We start from the raw sequence: 19692 nt of genomic DNA, 5'->3' as shown, positions 1-19692 counted from the left end.
TCCCTACCTATGGTATTATTGTTGAAAACAAGTATATGTTGGAACTGTTGCTGTTAAAATACAAGTAATCTTTTTTATTCTGAACTGGAATAAACTGATTGAAGCAAGATGCTTTTTGAGGCAAACACACACGCACACAGTTCTGGGTTGCTCATCTGCAGCAGAAAGCGGTCTACAGCCTGACTGAGAAAGCAGTACATATTCTGATCCAGTTTTGGCACCACATACCTATGCGAGTCAGGGTTCTTAACTCTGACGTACTTAAAAGAACAAGTACAGAAACAGACTAAAAACCGAAGCCCAGAATAGACCTGCTTGTTGAAAACTTCAACCAGCCACACACCTCTTATTAGGAGTGTGTTTGTTTGTTTGTTTTCTGGTCTACATCTGTGTGATGTGATCAGTTTATTCTAGTTCATAATAACAATGATGTATTGTATTTTAAGTCACAGTTCCAACAATCATTTCTACAGTAAGATGTACAATAGGCCTGACCATTTTCATCTGTACTGTTACTTAGGGTTGCACGATCAAACGGAGCCTGTGTGTGTTCTGTTAGATATCTGTGTGTTGCGATCAGATTCTTCCAGTTCAGAATGAAAATTACTTATTGTATTTTAACAGCAACAGTTCCAACCTAGACAAATATGTAACAGTGTTTTTAATGGGGAACAATAAACATCAATAGCTATTCATATGGGTATCTCATTTCATTGTTATTGTCTATATTGCTTTAGTTTTAGGCATAAGGGCAATGTTATGTACCCATATTTACGTATAGTTGCATGTTTTTCTAAGCTTGGGTCCCGTGCTGAAAAAGTTGAAAAACCCAATGGCTATTAGCAATGAGCAGTGATGTCATCTTCCTCAGGGCTTGAAGTACAGTTGCAAGGGTACACGACTGCCTTGTGTAGTCAGACGGAGGGCTGGGAGATATATCCAATTCATGTTTTTGCACGATATTCCAAATGCCTGTATCACAAGAATCACGTTTTTTTTTTGTATTCGTTTTTATGTGCGTTTCTTGTCCGCTTGTTCTCATGTCGTCTTTTTAGTCTTGTCTCCTTCTTCTGTGCTGTGTGCACATTCCCATTTACACCAGAAATCTGCATATAATGACGAGATGCTCATTTCTCCGCCTTAACAATGGGAGTCGTTGTCCCAAAGGCGGGAAGGCAGGCGACAAGCTTAGGTCCAAAATAAGCCCATGGAAATGCATTGGGCTTCTTTTGGATCGATTTAGGTGAGAGAAACCTCTCTCTTCACCTCTTCCTCTATGTTTATACACACACACCAAGCCCCTCCCCCTGCCACTCACACCAATTTAAGTTGAGAGATCACTTCTTCCTCTCTGACATTTGCATTTGAGGTTTGGCCCAACAGAATCAGTCATATAGACACCGAAACAAACACATTGAGACATTATTTTACTGTAATAGAGGTAGGGCTGTCCCCGACTAAAAAATAACTTGGTCGAACGAAAGTCGTATCTTGTATCGACCAATCGAATGGTCTAAATGATAAAACTTGTATTTTTTCATGGACACACCCTATGTGTTTTAATAAAATCAATTATATATGCATTGAGCTTGTCTGATGCAGGAAGCCTAATGGTTAGAGCGTTGGGTCAGTAACCGAAAGGTTGCTGGATCGAATCCCCAAGCTAACAAAGTAAAAATCTGTCATTATGCCCCTGAGAAAGGCAGTTAACCCACTGTTCCCCGGTAGGCCTTCATTGTAAATAATAATTTGTTCTTAACTGACTTGCCTAGTTAAATAAAGGTTAAATAAAATAAATAAATACAATTTAAGGGCACTGTTTGATGACATCAGACACAAATTACTTGAGGGAGCCAGAGATCAAGATAGCCAGGAAATATACCCTCCTACTGGTTATTGCAGATCCTGCCGTTACTCTCCAACCTTTCTCATGTGGAATGGCAATTCATCTGACCATTTCTACCGATCTGCGTTGCGTGCCAGTTATAGTTTTCAGATGCACATTTTTGTGGAACATTTTCATTTCTTTTAAATTCTTTTGTCTCAACTAATCCAATTGCGTGCAGAGCAGACACTACTAAAACAAGAGTATCAATGAACATTGATTTTGGAAGAAGTATGCTCAGTTTGTCTCGCGGCATTGCACGTACCACTAGCAGCATTTTAGCCAAAGTCTGTTATACTAGCTGTCTAGTCTTTTTGATAAATGTGCAATAATCATAACACACAATTATATAAGGAATTGTCAACTCGTTGTCATTCTGAGAAATAAGGTAGACGACTTGATTTCAACATCTGAACGAAGTGGACAGTCTGGCATGCTGTTCAAACAGTTGGAGATGGACAGAAGGGTTTGTTCATAACAATTCAAATGTTCTATTAAATAGATCAAATTTGTCTATACTTGAAATATAAAGATTAGCTGGCTACTCACTAGCATGTGGGCTACTGCTTGAGAGATGATGAGACCTGTGTTCATTTTTTATAATACCTACCACAAGAAGTCATTATTAGTGAATGTGCATTATGCATAGTTCTGGGTAAATTTGTAACAAAAAGGGAAGAAAATTGTTTTCGTACAGACTTCAATGCCAGATCAGTGCTTATTTTTGATAAAATGATTAGTGGGGCTTATATTTAGTGTAATTTCACACGCCCTGAATTCATTCAATTATTGCTGACGGTTTGAAATGCAGTTTATTTTACCTTTTAATTGTTCAACAAAGCTTATTTAGAGAAAACATTTGAAATATGTAGATACCATTTTTAGGCCATGTTGCCCGGCCCTAGTCAGACGTACAGAGATGGACTCTGTTACACATGCTGATCTGAACTCCCTGAAGGCAGGCTGTGGGTGAAGCCTGGGAGACACATAACCACATGTAATGCTCTGCTTCTTGAATCCACACACACACACACACACACACACACACACACACACACACACACACACACACACACACACACACACACACACACACACACACACACACACACACACACACACACACACACACATTATCACACCTAATGATGCCCACAGTGACTGTATGTGTACACAAAGCTGTCGATCTCTCTCACACACATCGCATGTAGTTAATGTAGTAGAGAATAGTCATCCTTCCCAGGTTAGCTGCCTTCCATTGCCGTGGAGGGATCACAGCAGTATCATCGTGCATTTATACGGAACAAAAATATAAACGCAACATGCAATTTCAAAGATTTTACTGAGTTACATTTCATATAATGAAATCAGTCAATTGAAATTCATTCATTAGGCCCTGATCTATGGATTTCACATGACTGGGCAGGGGTGCAGCAATGGGTGGGCCTGGTTTTGGCATAGGCCCACCCACTTGGGAGCCAGCCAATTAGTTTTTCCCCACAAAAGAGCTTAATTACGGACAGAAATACTCATCAGTTTTATCAGCTGTCCGGGTGGCTGGTCTCAGACGATCCCGCAGGTGAAGAAGCCGGATGTGGAGGTCCTGGGCTGGCGTGGTTACACGTGGTCTGTGGTTTCTGGGATCTTTTATTTCAGCTCATGAAACATGGGACCAACACTTTACATGTTGCGTTTTACATTTTTGTTCAGTATATAATTACACATGTACATAAACGCATCATTACATTAATGATGGGTGAAGGTGTCCGATGTTTGAACCCATTGTAGTGCCAGCCCCCGAGACCTCTTCAACCCTCTCCCATCTCCCCCCCCTTTAGGCTTCTACGTTTCTTAACTCAAACTCGTAACATGAACACCCACACCCACGTGCACACTGGTCTGCTGCGTCTGTTCTCCCAGGTAGGCACGGCACCGGTACTAATGAGCAAAACAGGAACAGTTCACTAACATGAGTAGCTTGGAGGTTTGTGTGTATGTTTCTGTTCACTTGTGAACAGCGAACGAGAGAGTTTGGCATCTGAAGCTAAATCTTCCCCCACATTGATTCTGAAGTTCAGACAATGTTTTCCCCCTATACGTGTTTGCTGTATGTGTGTGTGTGTGTGTGTTCAATTCAGCTGGCATAGTGGTCTCCATTGTGTTGAGTGACAGAGAGTTAGGTGGAGCTCTACCACTAAATCAGAGAACACATGCATCATGTTTTTGTTTTGACAGCTGTTTTAGCAGCCAATCACAGTGAAGAGGACACAGCTTGACCTGTACTAAATGGTAGGGTAAACAGTAGTGGGAGATTAACCTGCAGGTAACTGGACACTAGTGTCATCACATTTCCTCTGTGTGCTGAGTGCGTATAAGCTACAGCCAGCTGAGTTTACACTTTTAGCTAACTGTATTGCTTGAACCAGCAGATCTGTGTTCTGCTCCACTGTTTCTTACTCTTTCCTACATACCTGAGGGTTGTGCAGCGTGGAGGGGTTGTGGAGGGTTGTGCAGTGTGGAGGGTTGTGCAGCGTGGAGGGTTGTGTAGCGTGGAGGGGTTGTGGAGGGTTGTGCAGCGTGGAGGGGTTGTGGAGGGTTGTGCAGCGTGGAGGGGTTGTGGAGGGTTGTGCAGTGTGGAGGGGTTGTGGAGGGTTGTGCAGCGTGGAGGGTTGTGCAGCGTGGAGGGGTTGTGGAGGCTTGTGCAGCGTGGAGGGGTTGTGGAGGGTTGTGCAGTGTGGAGGGTTGTGCAGTGTGGAGGGGTTGTGGAGGGTTGTGCAGCGTGGAGGGTTGTGCAGCGTGGAGGGGTTGTGGAGGCTTGTGCAGCGTGGAGGGTTGTGCAGCGTGGAGGGTTGTGCAGCGTGGAGGGGTTGTGGAGGGTTGTGCAGCGTGGAGGGTGTGCAGCGTGGAGGGTTGTGGAGGGTTGTGCAGCGTGGAGGGTGTGCAGCGTGGAGGGGTGTGGAGGAGTTGTGCAGCGTGGAGGGGTTGTGCAGCGTGGAGGGGTTGTGCAGCGTGGAGGGTTGTGCAGCGTGGAGGGTTGTGCAGCGTGGAGGGTTGTGGAGGGTTGTGCAGCGTGGAGGAGTTGTGCAGCGTGGAGGGGTTGTGGAGGGTTGTGCAGTGTGGAGGGGTTGTGGAGGGTTGTGCAGCGTGGAGGGTTGTGCAGCGTGGAGGGGTGTGGAGGGTTGTGCAGCGTGGAGGAGTTGTGCAGCGTGGAGGGTTGTGGAGGGTTGTGCAGCGTGGAGGGTTGTGGAGGAGTTGTGCAGCGTGGAGGGGTTGTGCAGCGTGGAGGGTTGTGGAGGGGTTGTGCAGCGTGGAGGGGTGTGGAGGAGTTGTGCAGCGTGGAGGGGTGTGGAGGGGTTGTGCAGCGTGGAGGGTTGTGGAGGGGTTGTGCAGCGTGGAGGGGTGTGGATGGGTTGTGCAGCGTGGAGGGGTTGTGGAGGGTTGTGCAGCGTGGAGGGGTGTGGATGGGTTGTGCAGCGTGGAGGGGTTGTGCAGCGTGGAGGGTTGTGGAGGGTTGTGTAGCGTGGAGGGGTTGTGCAGCGTGGAGGGTTGTGGAGGGTTGTGCAGCGTGGAGGGGTGTGGATGGGTTGTGCAGCGTGGAGGGGTTGTGCAGCGTGGAGGGTTGTGGAGGGTTGTGTAGCGTGGAGGGGTTGTGGAGGGGTTGTGCAGCGTGGAGGGTTGTGCAGCGTGGAGGGTTGTGGAGGGGTTGAGCAGCGTGGAGGGTTGTGCAGCGTGGAGGGTTGTGGAGGGTTGTGCAGCGTGGAGGGTTGTGAAGGGTTGTGCAGCGTGGAGGGTTGTGTAGCGTGGAGGGGTTGTGCAGCGTGGAGGGGTTGTGCAGCGTGGAGGGTTGTGTAGCGTGGAGGGGTGTGGAGGGGTTGTGCAGCGTGGAGGGTTGTGCAGCGTGGAGGGGTTGTGCAGCGTGGAGGGTTGTGTAGCGTAGAGGGGTTGAGGAGGGGTTGTGCAGCGTGGAGGGTTGTGGAGGGGTTGTGCAGCGTGGAGGGTTGTGTAGCGTGGAGGGGTTGTGGAGGGTTGTGCAGTGTGGAGGGGTTGTGGAGGGTTGTGCAGCGTGGAGGGTTGTGCAGCGTGGAGGGGTTGTGGAGGCTTGTGCAGCGTGGAGGGGTTGTGGAGGGTTGTGCAGTGTGGCGGGGTTGTGGAGGGTTGTGCAGCGTGGAGGGTTGTGCAGCGTGGAGGGGTTGTGGAGGCTTGTGCAGCGTGGAGGGTTGTGCAGTGTGGAGGGGTTGTGGAGGGTTGTGCAGCGTGGAGGGTTGTGCAGCGTGGAGGGTTGTGCAGCGTGGAGGGGTTGTGGAGGGTTGTGCGTACGTGGAGGGTGTGCAGCGTGGAGGGTTGTGGAGGGTTGTGCAGCGTGGAGGGTGTGCAGCGTGGAGGGGTGTGGAGGAGTTGTGCAGCGTGGAGGGGTTGTGCAGCGTGGAGGGTTGTGCAGCGTGGAGGGGTTGTGCAGCGTGGAGGGTTGTGGAGGGTTGTGCAGCGTGGAGGGTTGTGCAGCGTGGAGGGTTGTGGAGGGTTGTGCAGCGTGGAGGGGTGTGGAGGGTTGTGCAGCGTGGAGGAGTTGTGCAGCGTGGAGGAGTTGTGCAGCGTGGAGGGGTTGTGGAGGGTTGTGCAGTGTGGAGGGGTTGTGGAGGGTTGTGCAGCGTGGAGGGGTGTGGAGGGTTGTGCAGCGTGGAGGGGTGTGGAGGAGTTGTGCAGCGTGGAGGGTTGTGGAGGGTTGTGCAGCGTGGAGGGTTGTGGAGGAGTTGTGCAGCGTGGAGGGGTTGTGTAGCATGGAGGGTTGTGGAGGGGTTGTGCAGCGTGGAGGGGTGTGGAGGAGTTGTGCAGCGTGGAGGGGTGTGGAGGGGTTGTGCAGCGTGGAGGGTTGTGCAGCGTGGAGGGGTGTGGATGGGTTGTGCAGCGTGGAGGGGTTGTGGAGGGTTGTGCAGCGTGGAGGGGTGTGGATGGGTTGTGCAGCGTGGAGGGGTTGTGCAGCGTGGAGGGTTGTGGAGGGTTGTGTAGCGTGGAGGGGTTGTGGAGGGGTTGTGCAGCGTGGAGGGTTGTGCAGCGTGGAGGGGTGTGGATGGGTTGTGCAGCGTGGAGGGGTTGTGCAGCGTGGAGGGTTGTGGAGGGTTGTGCAGCGTGGAGGGTTGTGGGTTGTGGAGGGTTGTGTAGCGTGGAGGGTTGTGGAGGGTTGTGCAGCGTGGAGGGTTGTGTAGCGTGGAGGGGTTGTGCAGCGTGGAGGGTTGTGTAGCGTGGAGGGGTTGTGCAGCGTGGAGGGTTGTGGAGGGTTGTGCAGCGTGGAGGGGTTGTGCAGCGTGGAGGGTTGTGTAGCGTAGAGGGGTTGTGGAGGGGTTGTGCAGCGTGGAGGGGTTGTGGAGGGTTGTGCAGCGTGGAGGGGTGTGGATGGGTTGTGCAGCGTGGAGGGGTTGTGCAGCGTGGAGGGTTGTGGAGGGTTGTGTGGCGTGGAGGGGTTGTGCAGCGTGGAGGGTTGTGGAGGGTTGTGCAGCGTGGAGGGGTGTGGATGGGTTGTGCGGCGTGGAGGGGTTGTGCAGCGTGGAGGGTTGTGGAGGGTTGTGTAGCGTGGAGGGGTTGTGGAGGGGTTGTGCAGCGTGGAGGGTTGTGCAGCGTGGAGGGTTGTGGAGGGGTTGTGCAGCGTGGAGGGTTGTGCAGCGTGGAGGGTTGTGGAGGGTTGTGCAGCGTGGAGGGTTGTGAAGGGTTGTGCAGCGTGGAGGGTTGTGAAGGGTTGTGCAGCGTGGAGGGTTGTGTAGCGTGGAGGGGTTGTGCAGCGTGGAGGGGTTGTGCAGCGTGGAGGGTTGTGTAGCGTGGAGGGGTGTGGAGGGGTTGTGCAGCGTGGAGGGTTGTGCAGCGTGGAGGGGTTGTGCAGCGTGGAGGGTTGTGTAGCGTAGCGTGGAGGGGTTGTGCAGCGTGGAGGGGTTGTGCAGCGTGGAGGGTTGTGTAGCGTGGAGGGGTGTGGAGGGGTTGTGCAGCGTGGAGGGTTGTGCAGCGTGGAGGGGTTGTGCAGCGTGGAGGGTTGTGTAGCGTAGAGGGGTTGAGGAGGGGTTGTGCAGCGTGGAGGGTTGTGGAGGGGTTGTGCAGCGTGGAGGGTTGTGTAGCGTGGAGGGGTTGTGGAGGGTTGTGCAGTGTGGAGGGGTTGTGGAGGGTTGTGCAGCGTGGAGGGTTGTGCAGCGTGGAGGGGTTGTGGAGGCTTGTGCAGCGTGGAGGGGTTGTGGAGGGTTGTGCAGTGTGGAGGGTTGTGCAGTGTGGCGGGGTTGTGGAGGGTTGTGCAGCGTGGAGGGTTGTGCAGCGTGGAGGGGTTGTGGAGGCTTGTGCAGCGTGGAGGGTTGTGCAGTGTGGAGGGGTTGTGGAGGGTTGTGCAGCGTGGAGGATTGTGCAGCGTGGAGGGTTGTGCAGCGTGGAGGGGTTGTGGAGGGTTGTGCGTACGTGGAGGGTGTGCAGCGTGGAGGGTTGTGGAGGGTTGTGCAGCGTGGAGGGTGTGCAGCGTGGAGGGGTTGTGCAGCGTGGAGGGTTGTGCAGCGTGGAGGGTTGTGGAGGGTTGTGCAGCGTGGAGGGTTGTGCAGCGTGGAGGGTTGTGGAGGGGTTGTGCAGCGTGGAGGGTTGTGTAGCGTAGAGGGGTTGAGGAGGGGTTGTGCAGCGTGGAGGGTTGTGGAGGGGTTGTGCAGCGTGGAGGGTTGTGTAGCGTGGAGGGGTTGTGGAGGGTTGTGCAGTGTGGAGGGGTTGTGGAGGGTTGTGCAGCGTGGAGGCTTGTGCAGCGTGGAGGGGTTGTGGAGGCTTGTGCAGCGTGGAGGGGTTGTGGAGGGTTGTGCAGTGTGGAGGGTTGTGCAGTGTGGCGGGGTTGTGGAGGGTTGTGCAGCGTGGAGGGTTGTGCAGCGTGGAGGGGTTGTGGAGGCTTGTGCAGCGTGGAGGGTTGTGCAGTGTGGAGGGGTTGTGGAGGGTTGTGCAGCGTGGAGGATTGTGCAGCGTGGAGGGTTGTGCAGCGTGGAGGGGTTGTGGAGGGTTGTGCGTACGTGGAGGGTGTGCAGCGTGGAGGGTTGTGGAGGGTTGTGCAGCGTGGAGGGTGTGCAGCGTGGAGGGGTGTGGAGGAGTTGTGCAGCGTGGAGGGGTTGTGCAGCGTGGAGGGTTGTGCAGCGTGGAGGGGTTGTGCAGCGTGGAGGGTTGTGGAGGGTTGTGCAGCGTGGAGGGTTGTGCAGCGTGGAGGGTTGTGGAGGGTTGTGCAGCGTGGAGGGGTGTGGAGGGTTGTGCAGCGTGGAGGAGTTGTGCAGCGTGGAGGAGTTGTGCAGCGTGGAGGGGTTGTGGAGGGTTGTGCAGTGTGGAGGGGTTGTGGAGGGTTGTGCAGCGTGGAGGGGTGTGGAGGGTTGTGCAGCGTGGAGGGGTGTGGAGGAGTTGTGCAGCGTGGAGGGTTGTGGAGGGTTGTGCAGCGTGGAGGGTTGTGGAGGAGTTGTGCAGCGTGGAGGGGTTGTGTAGCATGGAGGGTTGTGGAGGGGTTGTGCAGCGTGGAGGGGTGTGGAGGAGTTGTGCAGCGTGGAGGGGTGTGGAGGGGTTGTGCAGCGTGGAGGGTTGTGGAGGGGTTGTGCAGCGTGGAGGGGTGTGGATGGGTTGTGCAGCGTGGAGGGGTTGTGGAGGGTTGTGCAGCGTGGAGGGGTGTGGATGGGTTGTGCAGCGTGGAGGGGTTGTGCAGCGTGGAGGGTTGTGGAGGGTTGTGTAGCGTGGAGGGGTTGTGGAGGGGTTGTGCAGCGTGGAGGGTTGTGGAGGGTTGTGCAGCGTGGAGGGGTGTGGATGGGTTGTGCAGCGTGGAGGGGTTGTGCAGCGTGGAGGGTTGTGGAGGGTTGTGTAGCGTGGAGGGGTTGTGGAGGGGTTGTGCAGCGTGGAGGGTTGTGCAGCGTGGAGGGTTGTGGAGGGGTTGTGCAGCGTGGAGGGTTGTGCAGCGTGGAGGGTTGTGGAGGGTTGTGCAGCGTGGAGGGTTGTGGAGGGTTGTGCAGCGTGGAGGGTTGTGTAGCGTGGAGGGGTTGTGCAGCGTGGAGGGGTTGTGCAGCGTGGAGGGTTGTGTAGCGTGGAGGGGTTGTGCAGCGTGGAGGGTTGTGGAGGGTTGTGCAGCGTGGAGGGGTTGTGCAGCGTGGAGGGTTGTGTAGCGTAGAGGGGTTGTGGAGGGGTTGTGCAGCGTGGAGGGTTGTGGAGGGGTTGTGCAGCGTGGAGGGTTGTGTAGCGTAGAGGGGTTGTGGAGGGTTGTGCAGCGTGGAGGGTTGTGGAGGGGTTATGCAGCGTGGAGGGTTGTGTAGCGTGGAGGGGTTGTGGAGGGGTTGTGCAGCGTGGAGGGTTGTGCAGCGTGGAGGGGTTGTGCAGCATGGGGGGGTTGTGGAGGGGTTGTGCAGCATGGAGGGGTTGTGCAGCGTGGAGGGGTTGTGCAGCATGGAGGGGTTGTGGAGGGGTTGTGCAGCGTGGAGGGGTTGTGCAGCGTGGAGGGTTGTGCAGCGTGGAGGGTTGTGGAGGGTTGTGCAGCGTGGAGGGGTGTGGAGGAGTTGTGCAGCGTGGAGGGTTGTGCAGCGTGGAGGAGTTGTGCAGCGTGGAGGGGTTGTGGAGGGTTGTGCAGTGTGGAGGGGTTGTGGAGGGTTGTGCAGCGTGGAGGGTTGTGCAGCGTGGAGGGGTGTGGAGGGTTGTGCAGCGTGGAGGGGTGTGGAGGAGTTGTGCAGCGTGGAGGGTTGTGGAGGGTTGTGCAGCGTGGAGGGTTGTGGAGGAGTTGTGCAGCGTGGAGGGGTGTGGATGGGTTGTGCGGCGTGGAGGGGTTGTGCAGCGTGGAGGGTTGTGGAGGGTTGTGTAGCGTGGAGGGGTTGTGGAGGGGTTGTGCGTCGTGGAGGGGTTGTGCAGCGTGGAGGGTTGTGGAGGGTTGTGTAGCGTGGAGGGGTTGTGGAGGGGTTGTGCAGCGTGGAGGGTTGTGCAGCGTGGAGGGTTGTGGAGGGGTTGTGCAGCGTGGAGGGTTGTGCAGCGTGGAGGGTTGTGGAGGGTTGTGCAGCGTGGAGGGTTGTGAAGGGTTGTGCAGCGTGGTGGGTTGTGTAGCGTGGAGGGGTTGTGCAGCGTGGAGGGGTTGTGCAGCGTGGAGGGTTGTGTAGCGTGGAGGGGTGTGGAGGGGTTGTGCAGCGTGGAGGGTTGTGCAGCGTGGAGGGGTTGTGCAGCGTGGAGGGTTGTGTAGCGTAGAGGGGTTGAGGAGGGGTTGTGCAGCGTGGAGGGTTGTGGAGGGGTTGTGCAGCGTGGAGGGTTGTGTAGCGTGGAGGGGTTGTGGAGGGTTGTGCAGTGTGGAGGGGTTGTGGAGGGTTGTGCAGCGTGGAGGGTTGTGCAGCGTGGAGGGGTTGTGGAGGCTTGTGCAGCGTGGAGGGGTTGTGGAGGGTTGTGCAGTGTGGAGGGTTGTGCAGTGTGGCGGGGTTGTGGAGGGTTGTGCAGCGTGGAGGGTTGTGCAGCGTGGAGGGGTTGTGGAGGCTTGTGCAGCGTGGAGGGTTGTGCAGTGTGGAGGGGTTGTGGAGGGTTGTGCAGCGTGGAGGATTGTGCAGCGTGGAGGGTTGTGCAGCGTGGAGGGGTTGTGGAGGGTTGTGCGTACGTGGAGGGTGTGCAGCGTGGAGGGTTGTGGAGGGTTGTGCAGCGTGGAGGGTGTGCAGCGTGGAGGGGTGTGGAGGAGTTGTGCAGCGTGGAGGGGTTGTGCAGCGTGGAGGGTTGTGCAGCGTGGAGGGGTTGTGCAGCGTGGAGGGTTGTGGAGGGTTGTGCAGCGTGGAGGGTTGTGCAGCGTGGAGGGTTGTGGAGGGTTGTGCAGCGTGGAGGGGTGTGGAGGGTTGTGCAGCGTGGAGGAGTTGTGCAGCGTGGAGGAGTTGTGCAGCGTGGAGGGGTTGTGGAGGGTTGTGCAGTGTGGAGGGGTTGTGGAGGGTTGTGCAGCGTGGAGGGGTGTGGAGGGTTGTGCAGCGTGGAGGGGTGTGGAGGAGTTGTGCAGCGTGGAGGGTTGTGGAGGGTTGTGCAGCGTGGAGGGTTGTGGAGGAGTTGTGCAGCGTGGAAGGGTTGTGTAGCGTGGAGGGTTGTGGAGGGGTTGTGCAGCGTGGAGGGGTGTGGAGGAGTTGTGCAGCGTGGAGGGGTGTGGAGGGGTTGTGCAGCGTGGAGGGTTGTGGAGGGGTTGTGCAGCGTGGAGGGGTGTGGATGGGTTGTGCAGCGTGGAGGGGTTGTGGAGGGTTGTGCAGCGTGGAGGGGTGTGGATGGGTTGTGCAGCGTGGAGGGGTTGTGCAGCGTGGAGGGTTGTGGAGGGTTGTGTAGCGTGGAGGGGTTGTGGAGGGGTTGTGCAGCGTGGAGGGTTGTGGAGGGTTGTGCAGCGTGGAGGGGTGTGGATGGGTTGTGCAGCGTGGAGGGGTTGTGCAGCGTGGAGGGTTGTGGAGGGTTGTGTAGCGTGGAGGGGTTGTGGAGGGGTTGTGCAGCGTGGAGGGTTGTGCAGCGTGGAGGGTTGTGGAGGGGTTGTGCAGCGTGGAGGGTTGTGCAGCGTGGAGGGTTGTGGAGGGTTGTGCAGCGTGGAGGGTTGTGGAGGGTTGTGTAGCGTGGAGGGTTGTGTAGCGTGGAGGGGTTGTGCAGCGTGGAGGGGTTGTGCAGCGTGGAGGGTTGTGTAGCGTGGAGGGGTTGTGCAGCGTGGAGGGTTGTGGAGGGTTGTGCAGCGTGGAGGGGTTGTGCAGCGTGGAGGGTTGTGTAGCGTAGAGGGGTTGTGGAGGGGTTGTGCAGCGTGGAGGGTTGTGGAGGGGTTGTGCAGCGTGGAGGGTTGTGTAGCGTAGAGGGGTTGTGGAGGGTTGTGCAGCGTGGAGGGTTGTGGAGGGGTTATGCAGCGTGGAGGGTTGTGTAGCGTGGAGGGGTTGTGGAGGGGTTGTGCAGCGTGGAGGGTTGTGCAGCGTGGAGGGGTTGTGCAGCATGGGGGGGTTGTGGAGGGGTTGTGCAGCATGGAGGGGTTGTGCAGCGTGGAGGGGTTGTGCAGCATGGAGGGGTTGTGGAGGGGTTGTGCAGCGTGGAGGGGTTGTGCAGCGTGGAGGGTTGTGCAGCGTGGAGGGTTGTGCAGCGTGGAGGGGTGTGGAGGAGTTGTGCAGCGTGGAGGGTTGTGCAGCGTGGAGGGGTTGTGGAGGGTTGTGCAGTGTGGAGGGGTTGTGGAGGGTTGTGCAGCGTGGAGGGTTGTGCAGCGTGGAGGGGTGTGGAGGGTTGTGCAGCGTGGAGGGGTGTGGAGGAGTTGTGCAGCGTGGAGGGTTGTGGAGGGTTGTGCAGCGTGGAGGGTTGTGGAGGAGTTGTGCAGCGTGGAGGGGTGTGGAGGGGTTGTGCAGCGTGGAGGGTTGTGGAGGGGTTGTGCAGCGTGGAGGGGTGTGGAGGAGTTGTGCAGCGTGGAGGGGTGTGGAGGGGTTGTGCAGCGTGGAGGGTTGTGGAGGGGTTGTGCAGCGTGGAGGGGTGTGGATGGGTTGTGCAGCGTGGAGGGGTTGTGGAGGGTTGTGCAGCGTGGAGGGGTGTGGATGGGTTGTGCAGCGTGGAGGGGTTGTGCAGCGTGGAGGGTTGTGGAGGGTTGTGTAGTGTGGAGGGGTTGTGGAGGGGTTGTGCAGCGTGGAGGGTTGTGCAGCGTGGAGGGGTGTGGATGGGTTGTGCAGCGTGGAGGGTTGTCGAGGGTTGTGTAGCGTGGAGGGGTTGTGGAGGGGTTGTGCAGCGTGGAGGGTTGTGCAGCGTGGAGGGTTGTGGAGGGGTTGTGCAGCGTGGAGGGTTGTGCAGCGTGGAGGGTTGTGGAGGGTTGTGCAGCGTGGAGGGTTGTGGAGGGTTGTGCAGCGTGGAGGGTTGTGTAGCGTGGAGGGGTTGTGCAGCGTGGAGGGGTTGTGCAGCGTGGAGGGTTGTGTAGCGTGGAGGGGTTGTGCAGCGTGGAGGGTTGTGGAGGGTTGTGCAGCGTGGAGGGGTTGTGCAGCGTGGAGGGTTGTGGAGGGGTTGTGCAGCGTGGAGGGTTGTGGAGGGGTTGTGCAGCGTGGAGGGTTGTGTAGCGTAGAGGGGTTGTGGAGGGTTGTGCAGCGTGGAGGGTTGTGGAGGGGTTATGCAGCGTGGAGGGTTGTGTAGCGTGGAGGGGTTGTGAGGGGTTGTGCAGCGTGGAGGGTTGTGGAGGGTTGTGCAGCGTGGAGGGGTTGTGCAGCATGGGGGGGTTGTGGAGGGGTTGTGCAGCATGGAGGGGTTGTGCATAGTGGAGGGGTTTTGCCGCATGGAGGGGTTGTGGAGGGGTTGTGCAGCGTGGAGGGGTTGTGCAGCGTGGAGGGTTGTGGAGGGTTGTGCAGCATGGAGGGTTGTGCAGCGTGCGTGCGTTTGTGTGTGATCAACAGAGCCAGTAATCTTGTTGATGTTCAGGGGATGAGTTTTTACATAAGGCATGATTTCCTCCTGTGCTTTAATCATTCTGCTTCTCTGGTTGTGTTTCAGTCTTTAACTCAAGGCATCTAATCAGTCTAAATTCCAGGGTTAATACTGAGATGGCATAGTACCTTAAACAACCTAAGGACATGGGCATCTGGTGTGTAGCAGTGGCAGATGGGGTCTTCCCAACTCAAATGCAACATTCTGTCTATATCGCACTGCCGTTACATAATAAGTGTTACCTATCCCAACCCAGTCCTTGAGGACCTCCACATTCCACGTCTTTGTTCTGTTCAAACATTAGCACACTTGATTTGACAAGTCAACTAATTGTTGTCATCAGAGAAATATGATACGTATCTGGTCCTGTATCAGTTCTTAGGCTGGGGCAACGTCTAGCTACTCTGTCACTCCTGTCCTTGCTGTTCCACCGAAAGGGAAAGTAATCAGCTCATGTTAAATCACACAGCTAACCCACAGGATGTCAGTGGAGGGGCTGGCCTTATTATGTGTTTCAGACGAGAAACATGATCTGTCTCTAAGCCTCATTAGTCAGCTGGGTTGGTGGGCTCCCTCTCTCTTTGCAGACTGACTACCCTAATTTGTTGTTCCTCTACTGGCGGGCTGGACGACAAACGCCATCATCTTTGCCTCGTTTTTTTTGTTTGTGTTTTTGAGATTGCGGTACACGTCCAGACTCAATTCTAACAACGTTCAGGCTGTAAAATCACTAGACTATTACGCTAATGATAATGGATTGCGAGTCTCAAAGTGCTTCACATTGTGTCTAACACTATTTGCACCTAGCTGGACCATTCAGATGCCCCAGGAGTCATATTTTCTCCAGGTGGTTGTGCCACAGAACCCCTTCCTGTACAGTCACTCACACCAACACAAAGAAGTTTGCATAAGTAAAGTGATTGTGAATGAGGATTGTGTTGGAGTGTGCTGGGGAGAGAGAGCGTAGTACTATAATCAATGATGATGTTCAATACAGTGCAGTGGCTTTAGCCCACAGATATTTCTGTTGTATTTTCCCCTTTGGTTGACCCTATGGCTGATTGCATTGACACTGTGGCACACATACACACACACAGGCATTTAACCGCACTCACAAACCACAGCGTTACTCCTCCAGACAGGACTAAACAAACAGATCTGTACATCAGAGCTGTTCTTTTCAGTCCATTGCCTGTCATTTGCTTTGTATTGTGTGCTTTGTGATGCTGTGCCCAGGGACATGGCGCAAGCGGCCAGACTGTCACCTCTCCGGGAGTAAAAATAGAGAGAACATGATTAACACTGTAGTCGGGTGCACTTCCATTGAAGCGGTAAGAAATGAACAAAGAAGGGGAGATAAACATGCCAGGAACTAAACAACGGTCATACAATAGAAGCCTGAGGTAGTGGGTCATGAAAAGGAAAGGGAGGGGTTGAGACTAGTAGTGTAAATAAATAGTCAACTTGCTCCAGCACCTATACCTTTTATTGGTTGACAACGTTTTTTAAATTCAGATTTCAATCCAACTCCGATCTGAATAGTTTCTGAGTGTACAGGCATAGCTTTATTACAAATATTTTTGTCCCAGCACCCCAACGTAAGTCATTTTTGTTTTATCTCCTATGTCATCGTTTCCCGAACTCTGTCCTTGGGACCCCAAGTGGTGCATGTTTTGGTTTTTGACCTAACGCTACACAGCTGATTCAAATGATCAAAGCTGGATGATTAGTTGATCATTTGAATCAGCTGTGTAGTGCTAGGGCAAGAACCTGAGTTTGGGAAACCCTGTTATGAGGTTATGTTTATGAATGTATGTTTAGAGTAACGGAATTCAAGGGTCAAATGATCTTTATGATGGACATATTTATGATGGATGAACAGGAGAGGTGAAAAGGGGGGGGGTGGAGGGGAGTAAGAGATGGTAGCGTGGGAGGTAATGAGAGGAAGGAAAACTCAGGAGATGTAGGAGCCATTAAATGGAGAAGAATAAGTATGGAAAGAATGAACAGAGAGCGAGAATAGAAGAGTAGCAGAGGAGAGAAAGGAGTATTTCAGAGGGGGGGACCAGTCGCAGTCTGACCAGTCTGATATAGGACCAAGTGGAACCATGGAAACTCACTAAACAATGTCTCTCCCACTCAGGGGAGGGAAAGAAATGACAGAAAATGAGTGATGTGAGAAATTGCTTGAAAAGCGGGAGTGAATGGAGGAAAGAAGTAGGGGGAGGACAGCGATAAAGGGAGCAATCCACCATTTCTGTAGTCAGCCGTTTCATGAAGATGGGCATAAGTGTGAAAGCGCTGTCCAAACGCTGTCCAAACGCTGTCCAAGGCCGCTGACAAAAATGTGGGTGGACAGAAGAACCCATGCTACTATTTTCTCTGTGCAGAGGAGAAAGATGGAATGGGGAGTGATACTGTCAGAAAATAATCACGTCGCTGCTTTCTGAAGCACTGAGTGGGAAAGCGTTCACAGAAAGTAGACTATATCCTGATTTAGAAACTGTGGACACTGTACAGAAAATCTAGCAAATGTATTAGTTTAGCTTTTGATGTGTAACTTTTGTAGAGATGATAAGGAAGAGAAGGGAATCTGGCTATTTCAGTCTTACACTTACACTCTCAATCCAATCCACTTTGCCAAACAGGGTTTTGTCAGTGATATGGTTTAATCAGAGTTGCTTTGATCAGGACTTGCAAGAGCTTCGTTTGATAAGTCCTCCTGTATGATATCACCATGAAGTGGCTGGCTAAGTGACTGCAGGCGTGGGTCTCGTTCTGTGGTCAGAGCGTTCTGTCAGTAGCTTATCTCCTGAGGGTTTATTTTGAGTAGGCAGTTGAAAGGACGGCATGATGTCGTCTGCCTTCTGGACCTCCCTGAGCCATTCGGTCTGACATTTTTCAGACCGAATGGTGACATCAAACATGACATCAAACATGATAGTAATTTTCCACCGCTCAAACTGAAGAGGAGCAAATACCAACCCTGTCAGAGAGATGGGCCTAGCCAACTGCATTGCATACCAGGGCAGGTGTGGAAAGAATGGTCTGGCATGACAGTGGCACTGGGCTCACTATAAAACAGGTCATTAACATTGACAGTGTTCCAATTAATTTGGCCCCGATGACGAGGGCTTTGACCTATTTTCAGCAGCCATTCACAACCAGCCAAAGCAGTCGGTTGTGGGTGCCTGTATTAGGCATTTTCAGATCACAGTGAACCGATTGGTCTATGCGAGTACCAGGAGCCGTTTCCGTATGCTTGTGTATTTATTCAGGATGGTCCAAATGGATATTAACCAGCTTCCTACTCTGAGAAACAACTCAAAGCCAACCGCATCAAACAAATGAGAGTACTGGGAAAAGAAGGGAAGGAGGGGAACAGTTTGTTCCATTGGTTTTTCCTCTTACTGTGTTTTTGACCTGAATGCCAAACAGAGAACTGTGCCAGTCTTTTTCTCTTTTTTAAAAAACTTTTCTTTTCTTTAATCCTCTTTTACTATCCCTTTCTCTTTGTGTTGTGCTGAAAAGGCCTGGGAGCTTTTTTCTCTCCCCCTCAATGAGGAGCTGTGAAGTCCAGGCGGAATTCAACTCAGCATTCTGTCGCTCTTCTCTCCTTTTAACTCTCTCAATAGAGGGATGGGGGAGCAGAGACTCTCTCTCTTTCTCCGCTTTATTCTCCCGCTACCTCCTTTTTTTATTTTACATTTGTTTACCTCAATGTCTCCCTTTCTCGGTTTCTCCCCGATTTATCCCTTAAAGACAAAATTCGACAATAGCAGGCAGGCACACATGGCAATGCAGCTAACGCTAGATGGCTGTAGGGAAAGAGACTCAGTAATTGAATTAAGAGAGTTATACACTACAGCTCTGCCTGGAGACCAGAAGTGTGAGCTGTAACACATTTCCCACAGAACTGAGGTAAGCTGATAGTGTGTGACTGATGGTGTGTTTGCCGCCTGTTTGCGTGTGTGTGAGCGCCCAGCGAGGAGGATTGATGTGATTCTGAGTGGCATCCCCATCACTCTCCCTAATGAGCACGGTCATTGGGGAGACTGAATAATCATCGTGGATACGGAGGGAGGCAGGGCCATCACTCTTAGGGAGAATGAGTCAGTATTAGAATGCTGATAAATGGGGCAATAGGGAGAACGAGAAGAGAGAGAAGGGAGGGATACAGGTGGCTTATTGTAATACTCTTTTTGCCTGTCAGATCCTTGCAAATCTACACGAGTGTGTGCGGTTGATTTGCGATTGGATGTGTGTGTAATCACTTCCGCCCCATTATCGCCTGGGGACAAAATTGGTGTGTAACTGTGACATACAGCTGTTTTGTAAGCCACATTGGTTACACCTCACCTCACTAACTCACCCTTCTACATTCCTCCCAGGGCAAGGATAGGCTCACAGGCAAGATTTGACCTGCTCCCTCAGGCCTGTGAGGGAATCCTGTTATGCAGCTTTAGTGTGTGCAAGCAGGGTCACATTCACTGTATTTTAATGCTACAATGATAGGATAGGCTCAGAGGCCAGACTCATGGCACTACAGAGACTGTGACAAGAGTCTAGTAGGTTTGATATACTATACATTTTATTTATATTTTACTAGGCAAGTCAGTTAAGAACAAATTCGTATCTTCAATGACAGCCTAGGAACTGCCTTGTTCAGGTGCAGAATGACAGATTTTTACCTTGTCAGCTCGGGGATTCAATCTTGCAACCTTTCGGTTACAAGTCCAACGCTCTAACCACTAGGCTACCCGCCGCCCCAAATGACACACACATTTAGCTAAAACACCCGTAGACACTGCATTAAGAGATGAGCCTGTCCTGGATAGCATTCATGTGGGATAGTTGTGTAGAATTTCTTCAGTCTCTGTTCAGCCTCTCTGTGGATCTGGCCTTATTGAAGTAGAGTTTAATATCCTGTGTTAAACGCCCGAGTCTCGGAGTAAACCATTTGCATTTATGAAATACAGTGGTCTATATCTGAAGATATAAATCTTTCCAGTGGTAATGGAATCTTTTATGTGGTGTAATTGTGTGGCTACTCTTCTCGTGAGTTATACGGTCCTTTGTGGCGGAGCTTCATCTGTGAATTGCCCTCATTAAAGAATAAAGTGTAGAAGACGATGTGAGAAAGGAAATGTATGATCCCTAGTGTGTCTCTCTTGTGGAACTGGATGTTTTATCATTTATCGCTGTGTGTGTGTGTGTGCCTGCCTGCCTTCCTGCCTGCCTGCCTGCCTTCCTGCCTGCCTGCCTGCCTGCCTGCCTGCCTGCCTGCCTGCCTGCCTGGAACACTCAACTCCAGTTTTTTGACACACACTGTGGCAGCATTCAGTTTTTCCCACTGGGTTGTTCCACCTCAAAAAGCACAAGAAAAAGTATTTTGACACCCAACAATGCAAAGTGTATAAAGCTGTCAT

At 53.3% G+C, this 19692-nt stretch overlaps 1 protein-coding gene across 4 annotated transcripts in view; it reads left to right on the top strand.

Moving 5' to 3' along the window:
- The window catches only part of LOC139538629 (cytoplasmic protein NCK2-like), a 52161-nt gene that overhangs the window by 11476 nt on the left and 20993 nt on the right, over positions 1–19692 (top strand). Inside the window, exon 1 of one of the 4 annotated variants that reach the window (XM_071340898.1) lies at positions 16178–18184. The exons of 2 other annotated variants lie outside the window; for them this stretch is intronic. The gene's annotated coding sequence lies outside the window, so the exon portion shown is untranslated. Of the gene's footprint in view, positions 1–16177; positions 18185–19692 lie in introns of those variants that run through there. One more of the 4 variants, XM_071340897.1, reaches the window with a different exon arrangement.

The sequence above is a fragment of the Salvelinus alpinus genome, chromosome 14 (assembly GCF_045679555.1).
Source record: "Salvelinus alpinus chromosome 14, SLU_Salpinus.1, whole genome shotgun sequence".
Taxonomy (NCBI): Eukaryota; Metazoa; Chordata; class Actinopteri; order Salmoniformes; family Salmonidae; genus Salvelinus; species Salvelinus alpinus.
This window is presented reverse-complemented; position numbering and strand designations above follow the sequence as displayed.